Source organism: Sabethes cyaneus, chromosome 3 (genome assembly GCF_943734655.1).
Source record: "Sabethes cyaneus chromosome 3, idSabCyanKW18_F2, whole genome shotgun sequence".
Taxonomy (NCBI): Eukaryota; Metazoa; Arthropoda; class Insecta; order Diptera; family Culicidae; genus Sabethes; species Sabethes cyaneus.
Window position 1 is genome coordinate 201,469,814 of NC_071355.1, and position 21,344 is coordinate 201,491,157.

Here is a 21,344-nt window from a genome sequence, read left to right on the forward strand (position 1 = left end):
AGAGCAAGCACCGGGAAAGCAGAACGTTACGGTGATGTTTTCGTTTAACGCTGCTGGAGCAGTAGTTAATCCACACGTGATCCTGCCAGGACAGCGAATTCGGAAGGAAGTAGTTGCAGGATTCCCCAGCGACTGGGGTCTAGGACAAAGCGAACGAGGTTGGATGGATGTAAATAATTTTCGGGAATACATCCAGAAGATTTTTTATCCATACCTGGTTAGACAGAATGTGCAATTTCCCGTTATTTTTTTCGTTGACGGTCACGCTTCCCACAAATCGGTCGAAGTAGCAGACCTTTGCCAGTCGCTGGGAATAATACTTATTTCACTTTACCCGAACACAACTCACATAACCCAACCAGCTGACGTGGCTGTTTTTAAGCCACTTAAGGACGAGTGGAGACGCGCGGTGCTGCAGTGGCGATCTGAGCACCACGGAGAAATATTAACTTTATCACATTTTGGCAAAGTATTGGCTAAAACAGTAGAGCAAGGTGGGTATTTTTCCAAATTAACCTACAGGTTTGCCCAAAGTTTTGTCTACATGAATAGTTCATAGCCCTATAAATGAAAAGAATGCTTAAAAAATCTTCTTGAAGATCTTATTTCCAATTAACATGTCAAAAAGAACATATTTTTCTGAAAATAACTTGCTTTAAATATTTATAACTTTTAAAACGACCATCATAGAACAAAAGTTTTATTATGAAAAACAAATTTCCTCAGAAATCCAGAAATGCCGTCTTTAGTTTCCTAGAAAAGAAAACCAAGTTTTATAACTATCGTTTCCATTTATAAGTTCACAAACTATACCTGTATACAAAACTTAATAAAATCATGAGGTTTTTCGATCAGAGTAGTAAAATAATTTTAAAAATACCCAGGTATTAAGCCCAGTAGCATAACAAATGGATTTCGCGTCTGTGGATTATGTCCATTTATTTCAGACAATGTGGATTATTCCAAATGCCTTGCTAGGAAACGTAAATTATCTCAAGATCGTGCAGAAGTCGATTGTCCCATTGCTGAAACCCGTGATCCAGTGATTTTGACGCCAGAAGCGGAGTCTCCCGTTGCGACGTGTCCTGAATCTCCTCAACTGCAACTGCCACCTGTTTCAATTCGAACGCCACATGAATATGTGCCGCTTCAAATTGAAAAAATCGTACAGGCTGTGGATATGATTGGTACGCAAACTATGAGAAGGATTGAAAGCGATGTCTACTCGCTTTCGAAAGAAGAGCGAATTATCCGATTCTTTTTCCGGGAATTTGTTAAACCTTATGTGAGCGTGAACAACAACGGTGAGGTAGAGTTGAATCGAGAAAATAGTATAAACTGGGAACTCATATCGCCCACCACTGTGACACTGTACGAAAACCCGGCAACGACGGATAATAGCACTTTTATTTCTTCGGTTGCTGAAGTACACGGTAGCATCGAAAACGAAATAGCGCCAATTGAGAATGAAATTCTTCTTCAGGACAATTCAATTATTTTGGATCTTATTGATTATGCGAATGATCAATGCCCTACTGATTCGGGTAATTTCCCACACACTGACGCACCTTCAACTGTAGATGATCCTACGGCTGCAAATAAATACGGTAAGATGATTACATAAGCTTTTAATTCTTTTTAAACAAAATTGCATCTTCAATGGGAATCAAGATGCATCGGATAATGAAGATCTGCTGTCAACGCATAGCGATACCTGCAGCACTAACCATCTGGATGCACAAATAAGCGTGCCATTAGCAAACGCACCAGTTTTACAGTGTACGTGTAAATATAGCTTTCATTAAAGTTCCAATTATAGATCATTTTCATTATAGGCAACGAAATTGTGAAGACCACTGATTTTGAACCTCGTTCTTTGAATCCGATGTCTGATAATCAGCCATCCTCGTCCAAAGTTGCAAACAACTCATATAATGTTGCTGGCGACATAGACAACAATCCGGAGGTGTTCGTGTTTGGTACTCGGCGTTTGTCACAGGTTTTAGAGCTTCCACCTACCCCACGCCGCGTTGGAAAGCACCGTAATTATTCGCAACGGTACCATCCTGTGCTAACTGCTAAGGAAAGACTGGAAGAAATACGGAAAAAGGAGAACGAGAAAAAGGAAATGGAGGAAAGAAAGAAACAGAGAGCACTAGAACGCGAGGCAATAAAATTGAAGCGCGAAGAAAGCAAGCGGATGAAAGCTGAAGAACGGCAACGTAAGATGATTGAAAAGAAAGAGAAAAAAGAGCAATCAAAGCTAAAAGTAATTCGCAGAACTAGTTCTAAGTTTACGACTAAGTAATTTTAATTAAAACTCAATCCTCATAATATCGTAATATCTGACTAATTATATAATATAAGATAATTTCTTGAAAAAATGAGGTTCTAAATATAACTAGATCATTGAGAAATCACAAACGCTATTTCTAAGGTCACGCTAGTTTGGGGATGTCTAAATTGATTGACTTGTAACACGTTTCATTTAAATGGAACTAATCTTTAACCCATCTTTTTAGTTCTTATTATCACTTAGAGCCATTTTGAAATTCGTCGATTGTGGTAAACAGATTTAACCGGAAAAAGTTTCGGAGTCTTAAAACCTTGATCACAAAACCACAAAACTACATACGCGTTGTCGCGTTCAACGGACATATTTTAAATTACATATATTGTAAGAGACAACGTTTCAATGTAAACCAAACCAAATCGTGCAACATGTCGAATGTTTTCTATGTTCTATGTGACGGTAAATTTAATTCCACTTTCGATCGGTTGAACATATTCCACATCAAGTGCTAGATTAAACTAAAGGAAAGGCAAGTCTACATCTTTAAGTGAATGTAATCAAGTTCAATAAACTTAATACACACCTTTAAAGAGTAATCTTCTACTTTCGGAGGAAAAAAGTGGATTTTTTTTTTAGAAATTTCCGGTGTAGCCATAACTGGTACACTTTTATCGCGAATGAAAGAACACTATAGCCAAAACTGGTACATTAGAATGAGGTTTTCAAATCGCGTTAAAACAATAAATTATGTCTAAACTAAGAGTTTTTTTAACAAATAATGACTGAAAACCGTTCAAATTTCGTTACGGAAATGTAGAGACTCAAATTTCAGTATTATATCACGTGGAAATATCTTAAATAGTGACATTTCGTGCTAACTATAGCCATGACTGGTGCATTTACCCTAATATTCATTTGAAAATTGTCTTGAACATTATCAATTGAGAAGCTGTACTTTTGGGAGCTAGCCACACAAGCTCATATGCTGTGACAAAGCTGTGATTGAATGAATACTTTGAAGCTTATCCGGCTGCCGTAGCAACTAGCTTCCGGCGAGGTACAAAAAAGGCTCTAACACTAGGTGGAACGACACGAGCCGCTAGGCTGTTGCTTAGAAAGGGGATTGTAAAAATAAATTTCGTGCCATTTGGAAACGGCAATACCAACGATTTTACCTGAAACACGACATTAGAAAACTCGTTCCTAAAAATATTTATTGGGGCTGTCGTCCCACACACGTGACAAGATTGGTCCAGCCCGAAAACACTTCAGTGACTGTCCAAAATGTTGTACCATCATCAGCAGTTTCCGTGGTGTAGTGGTTATCACATCCGCCTAACACGCGGAAGGCCCCCGGTTCGATCCCGGGCGGAAACATTTTTTTCTATTTTATGTTCCGAAAAGTGTTTACCGAGCAAGACTACATGTATGTAATCTATTAAGATTAAGATTCTTATAGCAATCTCCCGAAACAGGTGGACGATTGGAGCAAGTTGTCGAAGTTATGACTTATGAGTACTTGTGCGTCCAAGTCAGGTTTTATATTGCTTAATTTTTAAGCGAAAGGTGATTGTTTTGAACCATGTTAGTTTTCTTAGTACCGTCTGTTTCAACTGGTTTTAAATTTGTCTCGGAATACAATTTATTTCGAATCCGAATATGCGAAGGATTGCCGCTTATGACCCATTTTAGGATTATATTAGAAATCACTGCGTCATAATACTCAAATTATTACACCACATAACGTAATAAGACAAGAAGCAACATTTATATCACTTTCATCGCCTTTTCCTCCAGGACTTCATTTACGAATATATTCGGATTGTTGCGTACTTTTCTTGTAGGTACGTTTTTCTTTGAGGACATCATATTGGTCCAGGTTGAGAAGAAACAAAGACCTGTTGGGACGGTTGAACCCTGTCAGTTTTTTCTTCTCAAATCGAAATTACAGTAAATAACAGGTGTGTCTATTTGCTGTCTCTGGCTTTGGAAGACAATCACCAAGGTAATTTATGGGGAAATTCAATTTTTAAACTTTTCATTAACTTTCACAATAGCTAATGGCTAACACGCAATTGTAGCATCTTTTAGTATTTATTCAATACGTTTGCAAGCCATCAAAACTCGTTCAGAGTTGAATGAGCTGTTAGCGTTCAAAATCTTTCATTTATGCGTGACTCTATCCAGAATTTAAATTTAGGCTTAGTGGTATAACGTAATTCTACATCCGAAAAATTTTCCCATGATTAGTTTAACAACCCTTGAGAAAGGCCTTATGTCACTGGTAGGCTTCAGCTGACGATCTGACAAATAATCAACACACAAAGGCCACCGTTATCATAGGGAAAGTTTCAACAGCAGACTTGCCAAGTCTCTAAAAAAAAATTAACGGCAATCCTTGGTCCACAGAACAGAATAGAACAGCTTAAGCGATGGACTGAACATTTTGAACAACTCTTCCGAGTTTCAAATGTCAGAGACCAACAAAACCAGCAGCGAATGACGCCTACAGTTCGTCGAATTAATCACGTCAACTCGGAGGCGCCGTCGCTGGATGAAATTGTAGCAGACATCAAGAGTATGAAATCCAATAGAGCGCCAGGGATAGACTGTATTTCAGCCGAAATGCTTAAAACTGACCCATCTTTGTCAACCCAGATGATGCATCAGCTTTTCAGCAATATATGGGAAACCGCAACTTTTCCGGTGGACTGGATGCAGGGCATATTGGTCAAAGTCCCTAAGAAAGGAGACCTAACTGAATGCGGTAACTGGCGTGGCGTCACGTTGCTCTGTATTACTCTCAAAGTACTCTGTAAGGTAATCCCTAACCGGATCCAGGAGAAGATCGACGCTACTTTCCGGCGGCAGGCACAACGCTCTGCATTATATTGGAGCAGATCAACGAATTCCAGGACTCTCTTCTGTTGGTGTTCGTTGAGTTTGAAAAGACGTTCGACCGACTCAACCACGAAAACATCTGGAGCGCACTTAGGCGTAGAGGAGTTCCAGATAAGCTAGTCCATCTCATCGAGGCTCAGTACGAGGCGTTCTCGTGCAAGATTTGGCACGACGGCGTCTTGTCCGACTCCATAAGGGTTACTGCTGGCGTGAGACAGGGCTGCATTTTATCACCGCTTCTGTTTCTCATCGTTATGGATGAGATATTAGTCGGAGCAATTGACAGTAGACCAAATCGAGGATTGGTTTGGAATCCTCTAACGATGGAGCAGCTAAATGACCTCGACCTAGCCGACGACATTGTCTTGCTCGCACAACGCCGAAACATATGCAGAGCAAGTTAGACGACCTCTCCGAGAGCTCCCAGGCAGCAGGTCTCATAGTCAATGTAGCGAAAACTAAGTCTATGGTAGTGAACACTGACAATTCCACCAACTTCACAGTAGCGGGACAACAAGTTGGGCAGGTAGACGCCTTTCAATATCTTGGTAGCCAAACAACGCCCGATGGTGGTACCAAGACTGATATAGCCACACGGATCAGGAAGGCCACGGAACATTGGCGCTCAAACCAGATCACTCTACGTACGAAAACTCGAATCTTTAATTCAAACGTTAAATCCGTATTGCTGTATGCCTGCGAACCGTGGTGCGTCTCAGCGGAGACAACGTAAAAACTGCAGGTATTCATTAACCAGTGCCTGCGATACATCATTCGTGTCTGGTGGCCTGATAACTGGATATCTAATGAGACGGCCGATAACCAGAGAAATTCGTGAACGTAGGTGGAAGTGGATCGGACACACCTTGAGGAAAGGAGCAAACGAGGTTTGCAGAAGAGCACTCGACTGGAATTCACAAGGACAGCGTAGAGGAGGTAGACCCAGAGGCTCATGGCGACGGAGCTTAGCCAACGACATCCGGGCTGTAGACGAGAACCTGTCCTGGTGACAGGTAAAAGCCATGGCGGGTAACCGTCAGCAGTGGAGATCTCTGATTTCATCCCTTTGTTCTGCCGGACCGGCGGACATGGACACATAAGTAAGTAAGTCCTTGGTTAAACGACCGTTGCATTACGAATTGCAAGGCCGAGGAAAATGGAGGAGTCTCACGGAAGCGTCCGACAGGTTTCTTTGCTTCAGCCGCCCGTTTCGGGTTAGACGCTGTTGTGAGCCGCTCCTAACACGAAGACCCAGATACGCATCAAGACCAAGATCCCTCAACCGTGTTGCAGTGGAATCACCGCCAAGGGCTTGTCATTAAAAACTAGACTGAAAAAAAATACAATGGATCAAAATAATGGTCGCAGTGGTTCTACCTTCCGACAAAAAAGGTTTTCTCTGACATGGGACAAAACGCTCAAGGCTTGTAAAGTTATTCCTCGTGCCCACACTCAGCATTCTTAAACCTGAGTTAGACCTGTTGTTCTCTACGGGCAACTTGGCTTGGAGTTTTCGAACGACGAGTGCTAAGAACGATCTACGGCGGCCTGGAAGAAAATAGAGTATGGAGGCGAAGGATGAATTATAAACTCGCACAGCTCTATGGCGAGCCCAGTATTCAAAAGCTGGACGGATACGATGGACAGGGCATGTTGTAAGAATGCCGGACAACTACTCTGTAAAGATGGTGTTTGCTTCAAATCCGATAGGAACAAGACGACTAGATGCGCAGCGAGCAAGATGGTTAAATCCGGCCAAAACAGCGTCTCATCTTCATCAGACCGCAGAAAGAACAACAGACGCTTCCGAAAGCACTCGGTACATTTGCCCCTTAATAGAATCCGTCGCGATGTACGGCTGTCTCATTTTGCCGCACATACAGGCGGCCTGCCACACCAAGAACTTTTTGGAACAACAAATTTGTCAACCTTTTCTTCCTTGTCTACTCAGGAACTAATAGCCAATAGTGATGTGGCGACAAAAAACTCCTACCACTGGTACTGCTTTGTGTCCACCTTGATGTAAGTTTCGTCGTCTATCACAACTCATCTCGGTTTCGACGGCCGCAGCTTCCTGGTACAGCTTTCTGGCCCGCGTTTTGTTTGCCGTTTTGATTCGGTGCCTGCCGGATCTTGCAGACGTGGAGGAAATCCCAAATGGAAAGTTTTACCGCTAGGTAATCTGGATTTTCTTGAATGACTTCACTACCCGTGAAGTGATGGATGATGATGGATGGATTTTACACTCGAAGAATAAGACGGTAGAAGAAAGCAATGAAACAAAGGTAGTATCCGGAGTAGGACAAGACGTGAAGGAGAAAGTGCGTAAAATTAGGTAAGAGAGAGAGAGAGAGAGAGAGAGAGAGAGAGAGAGAGAGAGAGAGAGAGAGAGAGAGAGAGAGAGAGAGCCATTGAAGCAACGCTTATTAAGTACGTGACCGTTTCTTTTTACCCATGGTGGGTGATCCGCCGATCGAACCAATGGGAGGAGAAGTTGAGTTTGAATCCGGTTATAATTGGTTTCCATTACAGCTTGGTTCGATAACATGCTTAACGAGCGTTGGTTAAACATCCCTTCCTTCTTACTTACTTCTACCCGCCGAGTGCCAGGGTGGCTCTTTTCGTATCATGAATTCCTCTCCACCTTACTCGGTCTTGGACTACTCGTCGCCATTTCGTTAAGTCACTCGGCTTCAGCCTTGTCGAACCATATAGTACGTTGAGCCAATTTCATTGCACAGTCGACCGGCATTCTTGCCAGGTGGTCGGCCAATCGAAGTCTCCCAACTTTCGCCACAAATACGAAAACACCATTCTGCGCTATCCGTTGGTACTCCGCCAAAACTGTCCCTTCCTCGTTACCTAATTTTCCGCTCTTTGTCTTTCACGTCATTTCCCACTCGTTATGGACACTATAAACACCTTTGTTTCACTACTTTTTTCTACCGTCCCCTTCCGTCGATTGTAAAACATTCCGTTATAAAAAATAGCAATATACTTATTTGCTTTCTTATGTTTTATTCGACGTACAAACAAACGGTAAATTCCACAGACGAAGATTTTTATAGTACCGTAAGGAAAGAGCAAGGCGTGGAAGGCAAGGTGCGGAAATCACACGTACGTTACCACCGTGTTGCCTTTTCGAAGCTATCAAGTATGAGTTTCTAATTTGAGCCAAATAACCCTAGATTCGAACACAGAAACACAGCCTGTGCATGATTCGCCGGAGTAGCCATGAACAATGAGAACTAGCAAAAGCTAATCTCGGGAACTGCTGTATAAGCATGCGTTCGTTCCTCCTTAGCTGGGATTTTTCCTCGTTAGCTGGTTTTTTTTTGCTTTTTCGTTGCAGCATTGAAACGAACGATAGAATGAGATCCAACTTATAGTCTAGCTTATATATTCTGTAAACTTACGGAAGCTTCACTACTGGCAATACACTGAGTGTGTGAACGTGAGCAAAAGTAGGTTGAATGTGCTTTCGCAGCATGCAGTTGTTTATCATCAGGTTCATTTCTAAATTCCAATTTTTTTTAAAAAGGCGATTTCAATAAACTAAGGTTGGCGAAAGAACGCATTCAAATTATAAATTTTGACAAACAGGGGTCACGGGATCAGACTACTGGAAGCAATTGGAAAATGCTTCCGAAAAATTCTAATAGTACCCTCTTCTTAAAATACAATAAAGAATATCATTGTGCGACACAATTCACAAATCGAAAGTAATACAAATGATTGTAAAATAGCAGTTGAAATGTGTCAGTATCAGTTCAGTTTGGGTCACCAGTCCCTTCCGAAAACAGAACGCAGCGGAAATTACTTTTCCTGGACTACCACCGATCCATACAGTCCTAGACCTTCATCATTAACACATTCCAAATTGAATGGTCCCGTCCCGACTGGGGAGTAACTGTTGCCGCTAGGAAGCAATCTCGTGAACGATGGAAGAGGAATGTGTTTCTGCATTCCGTGTCCCGCCGCCGTAACGAATTCACGGGAAACAGCATGCATACAGTGCCATTCGTGGAATCGAATCATCTTGGGGATTTCGGATTATTGAATAAACAAAACCCAACGATTGGTTCGATGTTTTTTTTATTCTCCACTACGCAACGTTTTATGGTATACAGCCGGATCAGACAAAACCCATTGATTGGCCGCAGAATTGTTAGGATTTCAGTCATGCTATGCATGTGACATCAATGGTGGTGAAACGAGAGAGTTGCCGCAGATTAAATTCCATATTATAACAAATCCCTCGTGTTGCCGCTATTTCTGCGCCGATGACGGTATCATCAGACATTAATATCCCCGTGAATGGTATTTGAGCTGTATGTGTTGTATATATGCTGACGAGTTAATCCTTCAGTGGTACTAGCAAATTCGCTGCCACCGAATAGAATGAACACGGTCGGTGGGTCAAACAAGCGTTTCCGGGTAGATCCTTGATATTCGTGAATTCCAGTGTACTGACGCGTCGTGATGTGTTAAGTCTGTCTTCACGACGATTATTGCCTATCGTACGAGAGACAACGTTTCGTGGCATTAGCAGAATCTTCTCGATTCCGGAATTCGCTTTGTTCTCAAGCGAGAGATAGGTGGCTGAAAAAAGGATTTCTGCTTCGAGGCAAGATCTATCATAGTAGCATGAGATGATAGCTGATTCGTCCCTTTGTGTGTCATGGTGGTACGTAGCGTACGTATTTGCCAATGCTTTTACTCATTCTACTGGAGCTGGTGCTAGTGATGTTGTACTCGTTTTTTTTTCACCCCCTAAAAAGCTAGCAAAAATGTATCCTTGTCCTTGATGACCGTAACGTGGTCATTTTGTTGGGATTATTCAACTGTGTTACAGTGAATTTAAGTCAATGTTTTGATTGCGTGTTTTCTTCTTATCAAAATAATGAACAATCTATTGATTGTCTGTCACCATCATACTGGTATTGGTTGCACGGTTATACTTTTTCCAATTAAAACTTTTTTGCCGCTACTGGTCAATACCTTTTCTGTTCACTTATCGTGATGAAATAAAATTGTAATGTGCATCACGTTTCAATTCGACCGCTACCTGATCAGGTTTCATTATTATCGTAAGACTATTTTTATTGACTGACTGACCAGAGGCACCGCACCTAGTAGAGTTCATTTTTGTTTGGTCAGTTGTTTTTTGTTTGCACTCCGTTCAAACGCTCCTGACCAAACCACTGTTCATAGTCTTCTTTGTGTTTATAATTACCTCATGTTTTCTAAATGCAAACAAAAGTACTCTTTATTTTACTCTTAAAAATACTTATGTCTGACTGGTTATATTTTTCAAATACTTCGATGAAATCCTTTCTGGGAAACTCAAGCATAACGATAACATTTATTATTTCACATCGGTTGGAATCGGTTTAATAAGCTCGGCTATACCGAGAAAGTTGCTCTCAATGCCACTCGGTGTGTCGCATTTCACAGTTTTCCCGTCACAACCGTTCCTTACAGATTGGTTGTGGATGGTGGACAAAACGCAGCTTTTGATCAGCTTATCGCGATATCATTCGGTTAGTTTTCTCCGTGTTTAGCTTCCTCGTCGTGGCGGTGATTGCAAAAAAAAGGAACTTTCAACTGAAAGTCCTTTTCAAAGCATTCATTAACGGCCATTTTGCAAAGCAAAGTTCTTCCCTACGCGAACATCGGTGACGTGAACTGATGAACTTGAGTAATGACGTCGTCGTGTTGCAAAAGGTTGTTCCCGTCACGTCGTCCCGCTTCGTATAATGCTATTAAATGAGATTTAATTTACTTTATCCGGCGAGTTTTCTCCGTATCTGTTTCCGGATGGTTCTGGAAGGGCAGAAAGAATCTATAGTAAATGCGATTTGATTGCCTCTGATGACGGTTATTTCTGGCTTAAAGAGAGTTATGGAAACGAAACAGTTTCGAGTGTCAACGAAATGAAAACACGATTTCGTTGGGTTTCCGTTTTATTTAGGAAGAAAATTAATGGTTTCATTCAAACAACAGTGTTTTATTTTAATATCAAATTTGTGATTTATCATCGTCCTCTTGAATTATCCTTTTTGATGACAATGGGACAGAAGCATGAATTTCATAATATGACAATAAAACGAAAGGTTCTTTGTTTTTCTCAATCTGCAAAATAAATCCCAGCGCGTTGAAGAAAATCATTGCGTTATCTGCAAAACATGGAATCCGAAAAATCGGACATCATTAATGGGACGCAATTCATTGGATGGTGGAGATAAATTACGGAGCTTTCTATTCTATCATCTACCGGCGGAAATGAAACAACGCAATCAAAAATGGCTTCTCTAAACACGGATTGCCGAAGGCCAAACACGAGAATAAGTAATGAGGCCAAAAGCGGTGACCGACAAAGACGACGGAAAAGTGAAAATTGGATATTTTACTTTAATCATGATCTGTCCCGTTTCAAAATGTGATTGTCATTGAAAAATGTGATGGAAAATTTTAACTGACGGGCAGCTGGGTTGATTTCCTGAAATGGAGTCTCTGTTTAATTTTCGTAATGGAGAGAACTAAAAGTTCTTTGCTGTAGAATGAAATCACTGAAATATTAATGAGGACTTTCATTTGCGCAAATTAGTTTAATAATTTAGACGGTGTAATGTTGTTTATGAATCACAATATGCCGGATAACAGAGTTGAAAGATGTCGTATGGTTTTTTTTTAAATCTAGATTTATTAACCATTACAACAGAATGCAGGCATGACCTAGGACTACCGTTCTAGCATCAATTTTTCTTCTCAAAGCTGGAAACTAGAGATCTTTTGTATGGATTTTATAAAGATAGGGTATGTTGCTACATCGTCGTAATTGCCTATTCCCGTCCTATCCAACACAAATTATTAAAAATATCAGCATTTTTATGACACACAATGCAAAACTAGTTATTCCCTAATATTTTAGTTAGTTGTCTATCATACGCGATCAATCAAAGTGAGTTGAGATCTGTTTAAATGCTTTTTATCATTAAAGAAGTCCTACCAGCCAAATTTCCCACGTTTTTTCGTGCGACGAAGAAGACAATGTCGACTAATTGTTTTAATTTCCGTCATTCATAAATGAAAATAACTCACCCAAGGCATTGTCGTTATTCTACAGCCAGGAAAACTTGCCTGACCTGCAGAAATTTTGTAGAATAACATTTGTCATGCCGTCATACACAAATATATACGCGTTAGCTTCGTAAACATTGTTGTGATTTTTAGTTTGGACGATGAAAAATGTTGATGGACGGATTTTAAAACGGTATGACGTATTTTAGAAATAAAGTCAGTTGCGTAATTTCAATAAAATGCTTTAATAGTCGCTTTTGAGTGATTTCAAAGTTCACGGATCGGAAGGTAAGTGTGTTTTAGTCAAATCAGCACAAGAACTTTTGGAGTATTCACTAAATCCATCCGACAAATGATGAAAATTAGAATGGCTTTACTTATTACGACGGGAATTAGAAACAGACCCTATCTGGTTTGAACAGTCGTCTGAACCGGTCTATTCTAGATACAACCGTATGGTTGACAGAAGTTTGTAAGTTTTTTGGCAATAATTCAGGCATAAACATAACACTGTCGTGAAATTTCCACCAGTGAACAAGAAAAGGGGATTTCGGAAATTTACGATAGGGTAGAACATTATTTTAGCGACTTTTTTACCGAGTTTTGCATCGCCGAAGAATATTTTGTATGAAACTTTTTCCAGACAATATTTTTTAAAGCTGGGAAAATATCCGTATTCTTCCATGTAAAGAGATACTTCGATGCTTGGTTCAAGAGTTATGGAATTTCAAATATTCTAATGTTTTAACTTTGCATCATAATTTTGGAAAAAGTTCTCAGTATCAGCATAAAACCCCATCCTGTTTCGTTTCGTCCGAACAACAACGCGTTCTGTTCAGTCCGATTACTTTTTTTGTGTGTGGATATTATCACTACGACCAGCATTTTGATCTATTGTGATCTTATCCAGGTGTTGTTCCGCACTTCGTTGTTATTGCGGTATCGCTATAGAATGAGCGAACTGCTTATTATCCGTGCTTAAAGTGTCGGTGTGTTTTCAACCCTTTTTCCCTCTACGCTTCTTACTACTTTTCAACCAATCTAGCTCTAGGGCCAGGAAGCGCGGAGACTAGTTACATTTTGTCCTTGGACAAGAGGCTTCATTTGCACCTCGAGCAAGTATCATTCTTATAACCAGTTCTGGCTAAAGGCTTCATGGTCGGTAGAGCAGAGTTCAGCACAGAGTAAGGGTGTGTATGTGTGTTTGTATATGTTCCTTACTACTTATGCATTACCAATCTCGTTCCTAGAACCAGGAAGCGGAACAAGGTATAATTTGCCTCTTAAACAAGAGGCTTCATTCGCACCTAAAGCAAGTACCACTCTTGTAACTTGCCCTGGCGAGAGGCTTTCATTGTTAGTAAATGCAGAATGCAGTAGAAAGGATGTGGAGGGGCCTAAGAATAAACCCATGCTTAAGTTACTTAACATCGAATGGCCTGATTCTACTAAGATTCGAACCCACGACCACTCGCTTGTCAAGGCAGACTCGTCAGTCTTGCGGCTACAGGGCCCCCAGTCCGATTACTTAATCCTAAGCTGCAACTATCAAGGCACGAAAATGGATTCTCAGTAGCCAGTCTGTGATTGAGAAGCTTCGAAATGTTGTAGAAAATGACTTAAAAGAAAACATCATATAATTGTTCAAAACAAATTTCAAGTAAACTTGTATAAAATTGTAAGTAAATCTTTGAAAATATTCAAAAAATTAATTTCCGGTTGTGCTCGAGGTACGTCGCTGGTCTAACAATGCAGTCGTCCCAGGAATTGACGCGGCTTTTACGCAAATAACTCTTCAATATGCATACATTTCTGGCTTTAGTTTTCAAAACATCGCATAATCCATCCCTTTTGCATGCCATATGCGACTATTTGAAAACTAAATCTATATTTGTCCACATTAGTAACGATCTTAAATCTCAAGTTCATCGTTTTGCTGCTGTCCAATCCTGTTGCATGCCTGCCGAATCTATTCTGTTCTGCTTAATGACTAAAATTAGACGTAAATCGGTTGCCGCAACTGGTTTGTAACAACTGTGCTAGTAGGGTATTGGCTCTCTTTTATATCATACCACGTATTAAGATTGTGATTCAAGCGTCGTCTGTGTATGGGAAGTTCAGCAATAGTGGAGAAAACGTATGGAGAATTTACTCCTTTTTTCTTATCATCTATTTGCAACTGTTTATGATCTTTTCTTACATAAGAATCAACTCGAAGAAAAATTTGCGTTTTGCCAATCCATCCAAGAAATAAATGAGTTATAAGTGTTCTAAATCTCATCAATTTTCTACTTTAAAATTCTAATATTGGTAAGGAAACGCATATTTCCGGTCTCTTTTCACCGAAAATATTCGCCTACTGAATTTTACCTGTAGGAGTAAAAACAAAATATCAAGCGCCACAATTGCATTAAAGCAATTTTATTTCTATAAAAAATTGTATCTCAAAAACCAAAAGTTATACACCTCTAAATTCTTCATGTTATGCAAAAAAATCTCAGCTTTCTAGAAAAAATGCAAAAGCAGTGGTGGCTTTTGCAAACAAATTGAGTTATGATACAACATTTTTCTGCACATCTCATAATCATTTAATCAATTCGCGATGACGGCATTGACAAATATTTCGTAGGCTGCTCGCACTTACAGAAAATCCCGTTCCGAACTGTCAACGTGTGCGTGATGACAAAAGCAAAAATACTTCCCTTTCTTTTTTTCTCACGCAAAACCCTAAACAATATCAGCAACGCCGTCATAGCGAATAATGTCGGTTCAGTTCAAACAAAATTAAGTTTATTTGTTTATTTGTAAAGAAAATCATCGGACACAAGGTGGTCTTCATGATATAAACACATATGACAGTAAATACATACAATAGTACAATTACAAATTTATCGTCTGCGTGAGAGTCGTCGTTGAAAATTATTAGGCGTCATGTTGAAATCGAACCAGCCCTAGAGTTCGTTGAACCGCATTGCCATAAATCGGATAGGGTTAAAAGGTTCTATATGGGAAGTTGGACAAAAATATGATTGTTCAGACCACCGTAGTTTAACAAGGAGGTACTCAATCGCCAAAGCTACTATCCCTGACCCCTGGCAGGGCGTCATATTTTCGTAAAAAGAATCAGTTCGCTCCCGTGTTTTCGTTCGTTCGTGTTTTAGGCAAAGCTGAAAGTAATACATGCGCGTCTTAACTGCAGTCGTTGTGAGTACCTTGCGAACCCTCTCTTATCCGGGGCAGGATTTTTTATGAGCCTGAAAAAGAAGGAATGCTACAAATATAACAATATAATACGTAATACAACGACGATCAGATGTCAGTACCCTGGTTCAAACCCGAGCGTCACAGTTGACAGTGGCAAATTATACCAGATGGCAATCAAGGCAATGCGTACATTTAGGCGTTTTGGTCATATATTCTGGTTACCTCCGTTATAGTGATTCTAGATTATCACATCAAAAAAGAGTTTTTTGTCGATACCTTCGAGTCGCTTTCAATTAGACGCGAGGCGACGCATGCGGGCTGCAGCTAGTTATAAGATACCGGTCTAAAATTTTTGAACAAACATACAAGTTTTGAATGAAATCGGAGAATTTTTGAATTTCGGTTGTAATATTTGTAATGAATTGCCGTACTTGAATGTGTCGTCTGCGTTAGGCTTGTTGAGAAATCGAGTTAATTCCTAAAAAAAATTATCTGCATATGCGAAGTTCTTGTTAAACCGCATTCAAATCCTGATACATTTTTTACTTTTCTGCTTCAAGTTTTTAATTTTACAACCTTACCTTCTTGCAGGTCTTAGTCCTACGTCAAAATATTTTCCCATTCATCATGGACCAGTCTATTCCCCAGTGTAGTTTTTACTGTAATTTCAAATACATAAAAAATGTTTCCGCCCGGGATCGAACCGGGGGCCTTCCGCGTGTTAGGCGGATGTGATAACCACTACACCACGGAAACAGCTGATGGTAAGGTCACAGAGAGCAGAAGATTGCCGTTACGCTTGAAAATGTGTTACCTCATCTGGCTGCAGAACAAGAGGAATGGAATTTAGAAATGAATTTGTTATTAAGCAAGGAATTATCAAGGAATGAATTGTTGAAATGTTTTTAAAATTCCCTTTTCGAGCGACAGTCTAGCGACGTCATCTGCTTGCCTTGTCATAACTGTCTCTTATCCGGAGCAGAACTTGCAGCGTGCGGTCCAAAAAAAGGAGGGCTCCAAAATTGCTGTTACAAACATAACAATACTCGCGATACAGCGATATACACACCCCTGGTTAAAGCTTCGGCACCACAGTTGCTATATAAATGTAAGCAAAGTCATAAACAAATTATATCAGTTTGCAGTTAGGTATCAGTAACGTAGTTGCATTTCATAGTGTTACATAGCATTAGAGGTACATTTAGGCGTTTTGGCCATACATTCCGGTTACCTCCGTTATAGTGAATCCAGATTATCACAGCGAAAAAGTGTATTAAGTGGATTGCTTCTAGTAGCTTTCTTTTCCTTTTACTTCTACAAACTTTTATAAGTTTGCACAATTTTTCAACAATTATTTGGTGCAAAGCAAAACTGTTATCAACAAAGTGCACTATCAAAACTATTAGCAAAATAAAGATTTTTTTAAACTTCACACCTACAGCTCTTACTAGCACTATACAAAAAAATTCTAATAGCAACACACCAAAACAGTTCGATACAGCCAAACTTATTTCAGCAATATTGTAGATAATAACTAGTTCTACAAATATCCCATACATAACTTTTTAAAATTTTACTTACCTGAGACGGTACTGTCAAATGAATAAAAATTGAATCAAAGTGATCGAACCAACCCTGGTCACAACGCTTCAGCCCTATGGTTACTGCATTAGTCAAAGAAGCCACGAAAGCGAACTTTTGTGGCAACGCTCATTAGAGTCAACCTCATGTTTTCTATCTTGACTTATAATGAAGTCAGGTATTTGAATATTTTTTTTATAACGGCTATCTTTCCAATAGACGAAGGTAACCCAAGCAACAATGTGAGTTTTATTGTACTCTTATGGTGGCCTTCAAGACCAATTTTGGTCTTCAAGGTCATCCTAATTGTTACTTGGGAATGGTAGACGAAAGACTGTGAAACAAAAGTGTTTTCATAGTATTCCTAGAGTGGGGTAAGACGTGAACGGAAAAGTTTGTTAAATGGAAGATCATTGAATCATCACTTACTGGGTCCGGTAGTTCGTTATCTTTTGCCAAACTTGTAACCGGATTCAATCCCAAAGTCTTAACTATTTCTAGAGATTCTATAAAAACTGTTTTGTTTCACAACTTTCCTTTTATCATTCTCTTAGCCTAGTGGAAAGACCAATTAATAAATTAACATTCATTATTATTTTACACGCAGATTCTGGTCAAATTAGTAAAATTAGTTAATCTTCCGAGACATGGTAAAACAATAAGCATAAGCATAAGCATAGGATACCGCCTGTGTGCTGCTACTCCGTTATTGACCAGAACCGATGAAAATTGCAAAATGATGGCTGGAAAGAGCATACTTGGGACAGCACGCTATTCCTCATTGTGCAACCTTATCAGGTCCCTGCATGCTGATCAATACCGACGCCGGCCACGTCCGAATGCGGGTCCTGGAGGGATGGGAAGGAATGTTAGTCCAATACTTGTTGCTACTAAAGACCAGGGAATCCTCTGCATCTTCACAAGTATTTCGGGAAAGGAATTGTTGTTAGTAGATGGGGGGAGTTATATGAGACTAACCTGACTATTCAAAACTTTTCTGGTAAAGCCAGTAATTACGAAAATTAAGATACCTTTAAAAAATACCTTTTAATAAATTTAATATAATGCCATTGGTGCTCATATACAACCATAATTTGATAATTTATATCTAAAAATATTATGCACATGCGAGATTTAAAGTGACTCGAAAACCTCGTGACAAATTTGAATTTATTATACCTGAAAACAAAAATCAGGCATAATGAAACAAGCCCATATAGTTCCTAAGTTGATAAGCATTTCCTCCTATCAACGCTAATATGCAGAGATATAGCGCCCTACACGCTTTCCGAGACATGGTAAAACAATCATAGAAAAACTTGTGATCATGATTTCATGGCCAAAAGAGGCAAATCATTTTTCAACCTCATGTTACAACCAAAAGAATTAAAAGATTTAAAGAGTGACTTCCTTACTCAAAGACATCCGTCCAGACGGCATACAATCGATAAACAAAATTGATTAGAATTTTCTCCTATTTGAAGCGGTATGTTAGTCTGCTCCCAGGACACTTTTCGGAAAAAAATGTTTCCGCCCGGGATCGAACCGGGGGCCTTCCGCGTGTTAGGCGGATGTGATAACCACTACACCACGGAAACAGCTGATAGTAACCAGTTTTTGCAAAGCAGTGAAATGTCTTCAGAGCATGAAAATGTTAACGTGCCCAACTGCAGAAGAAAGCAACCAAACGGTTATTTTAGAAAAGTGAAATTGTTGGTTTTGCCTATTACAGATTACGTGAAGTTTATTTTTAAAAATCCCAACAATCTAGAGATGTTATCTAATCAGGATTTTCAGCTTTTTTCGTGTGCGCTCCTCGCCCCAGGCTAGTTACTATGGAATCCATTCGGACCAGCTTTAGGGAGTACTCAGTCACAATTTTACCACAGTACCAGTATCGTATAGTGAGGCACATGACAAACAGCTTGTGATGAAATTTCAAGCTTCAAGCAGAAATGTGCTAATAAAAGGTGATAAATCTTATATTTAGTTCAAGTGAATGCTTTTATGACGTCAATGGTACTTATTACAGTGGACCCCCGTTCCTCATGCAAACTAACTAACGGGGTTAGTTTTTAGTTTGAACAACTTGCAACCCTAAATATGCTGGAACTTGTATGAACTGGCCCCCCTGCTCTATGTTATTGTTTTGGTGGTTTGATTCATTTCGCAGTTGCAAGCAGCGAATATTTCATTCTCCGATCGGATTTCTATCATTATAATCGCTGGTAAAAGGCAATGTGAAACAGAATAAACAAACAAAACGTGTTTATGTACATTGTCTGCATAAGCAAATGATGTCATGTTGAGAATGACATTTGAACCATTTTTAATTTGCACGTCGTGCAAACCAGCGTGGTTCAGATAAAAAAGTTTTCAGATTAAAAACGGTCAAACGAACGGGGGTCCACGGTATAAGGTTCATTATAGGTGCAGTTTGAAAAGATTAATTCTCACCTTTTAAAGAGAATGTTGATTTCAAATTGAATTTCTTTTTCATAAACTTGTGACGATGCAAATGTGATCTATTTTATCAACAAATAATCCGTTTTTTTCTCACATTTTGAGGTGTGAAAACCCAATAGGAGAAAAAGCTTTCAAAAGATCACACGTGTGACTTCCCTCAAGCTCTTGAAAATTGCACAAAACTTCTCGGGTCTGGCAGCGGAAGGTTTCATTAAAACCGTATCATGCACATTGCACAGAAGAAAAAAACTTTTTCAAATATTGCTATCTACTGTATTGTTTAACTTTCAAAGACTTTGTATGGGATGACTATGCAAAGCAGCAGCATCCCTGCGTCGCGTCCTGTTTCCCCGTGTTTCACAGTCAACGGAAAATAACTCTCTACTTGCTGGTGCTCTATCAGCCAGCAGTCGGTCAACACAGTAAGTGATAGCAGTCAGCTCGAACGGCATTATGGAGCGAGCTAATTATTCAAAATATTCCGGTTGCAACGTGCAGCAAGCAAAGGTAGGAAAAGCATTTATTTTGGCTTCCTTTGGCACGCATTGTTCGGACCGGATTCTACGAGGCAGTAACTGGCGAAAGAACAGTGCAAGCAAATAGCTCCTGGCAATGATGTCGCTTGGTGGATGACTGAGAAAATGCTGGTAAGTAAGAAAGGTACTGAAAAGCTCGCCCACCTGGCTTATAGTATAGTAAATAACGGATCTTCTTAGGGAAGTGTTATTCATTCTACAAATGTTGTGATTCTGTTTTGATGAAAAATAGATTTATGTATTCTTTGCGATCCCTGTGTCAGATAACACTGGACGGATATTTTATCCTAACAGATAAAGATGATGAAAAATTCTGGAATCAAAGAATCTGCGATTTCCGCGAATTTATACCATTAACAGTAATGTTGATTTATGCGAATTTATGCCATAAACAATAATGTATTTCGTAATTTTTTTCACATGTTTTACAATAAACTTAAGAAACTACACCGAATCAATGCGTAATTTCTATCGACAGATCACATCATTCGTTAAAATGAATCTTGATCTTTGTCCCCTTCTAATAACAAAAATTGCTTTCCCAAAATGTTTGTTTATTCCTGTTTATTTTATGAAAAATTATCCAGGTACATGTGGTCTTAATGATGTAAAGTTATATCATAGCAGAAGAGAACAAATAGAAGTGGTCCGAAATTACTTCCTTGAGGAACACCGCACTGCGGAATTAATGTTGTCGATTCAACCGATCGAATCCTTACGTATAGCTGTTGGTTTGTCATTTTTAAGTAAGATTATTAAATCACAATCACAGTCTATCCAAGAAGCTGAGATGACGAAATTCGGCGTACAGTATTCTATGATCCACTCAAAGCATATCGATCCAGCGAACTGCGAAGCTCTCCCACGATAGTTGGCAATATCCGTTTTGTCTCTTTTTTTGTATACTGACGATATGCATGAGCTTTTCCAGGCTGTAGGAAACGTCCTAATTTGCAGTGAAAGGTTGAAAATCGGTTCGCAGAGGTTCTACTACACAACACTCTTAACATGTGCTCAAGACTTATGAACGTACAAAAACACGAATTCAGGAAAATTGGAAAAATCACTATTGCGCGAATATTCCCTTTTTCACTTTTGAAGAAAAAGATTTAGAAAAACATATAAAACAAAATGATTACCCTCAAAATTTTCAATGAGTAATTTACATGCTTTTTTCAATTTCGTAATAAATCTTAATTGAAAAAAAAATATCCAGGGAGGGGTAGACTATCTGGGTAAGATCTGACTAGATTATTATCGTTCTCTGAGATTTTACTTGG

At 39.5% G+C, this 21,344-nt stretch overlaps 1 protein-coding gene and 3 non-coding genes across 5 annotated transcripts in view; 2 read left to right on the plus strand and 2 right to left on the minus strand.

Annotated features, from left to right (window-relative positions):
- Window positions 1–21,344, plus strand: part of LOC128744097 (mitogen-activated protein kinase 1) — a 122,581-nt gene that overhangs the window by 19,255 nt on the left and 81,982 nt on the right. The gene's annotated exons all lie outside the window — the stretch shown is intronic.
- Window positions 3,598–3,670, plus strand: Trnav-aac (transfer RNA valine (anticodon AAC)). The gene has a single exon. It is a non-coding gene; the product is annotated as a tRNA-Val (tRNA).
- On the minus strand, window positions 16,165–16,237 carry Trnav-aac (transfer RNA valine (anticodon AAC)). Its single transcript has one exon. It is a non-coding gene; the product is annotated as a tRNA-Val (tRNA).
- Trnav-aac (transfer RNA valine (anticodon AAC)) lies at window positions 18,588–18,660 on the minus strand. Its single transcript has one exon. It is a non-coding gene; the product is annotated as a tRNA-Val (tRNA).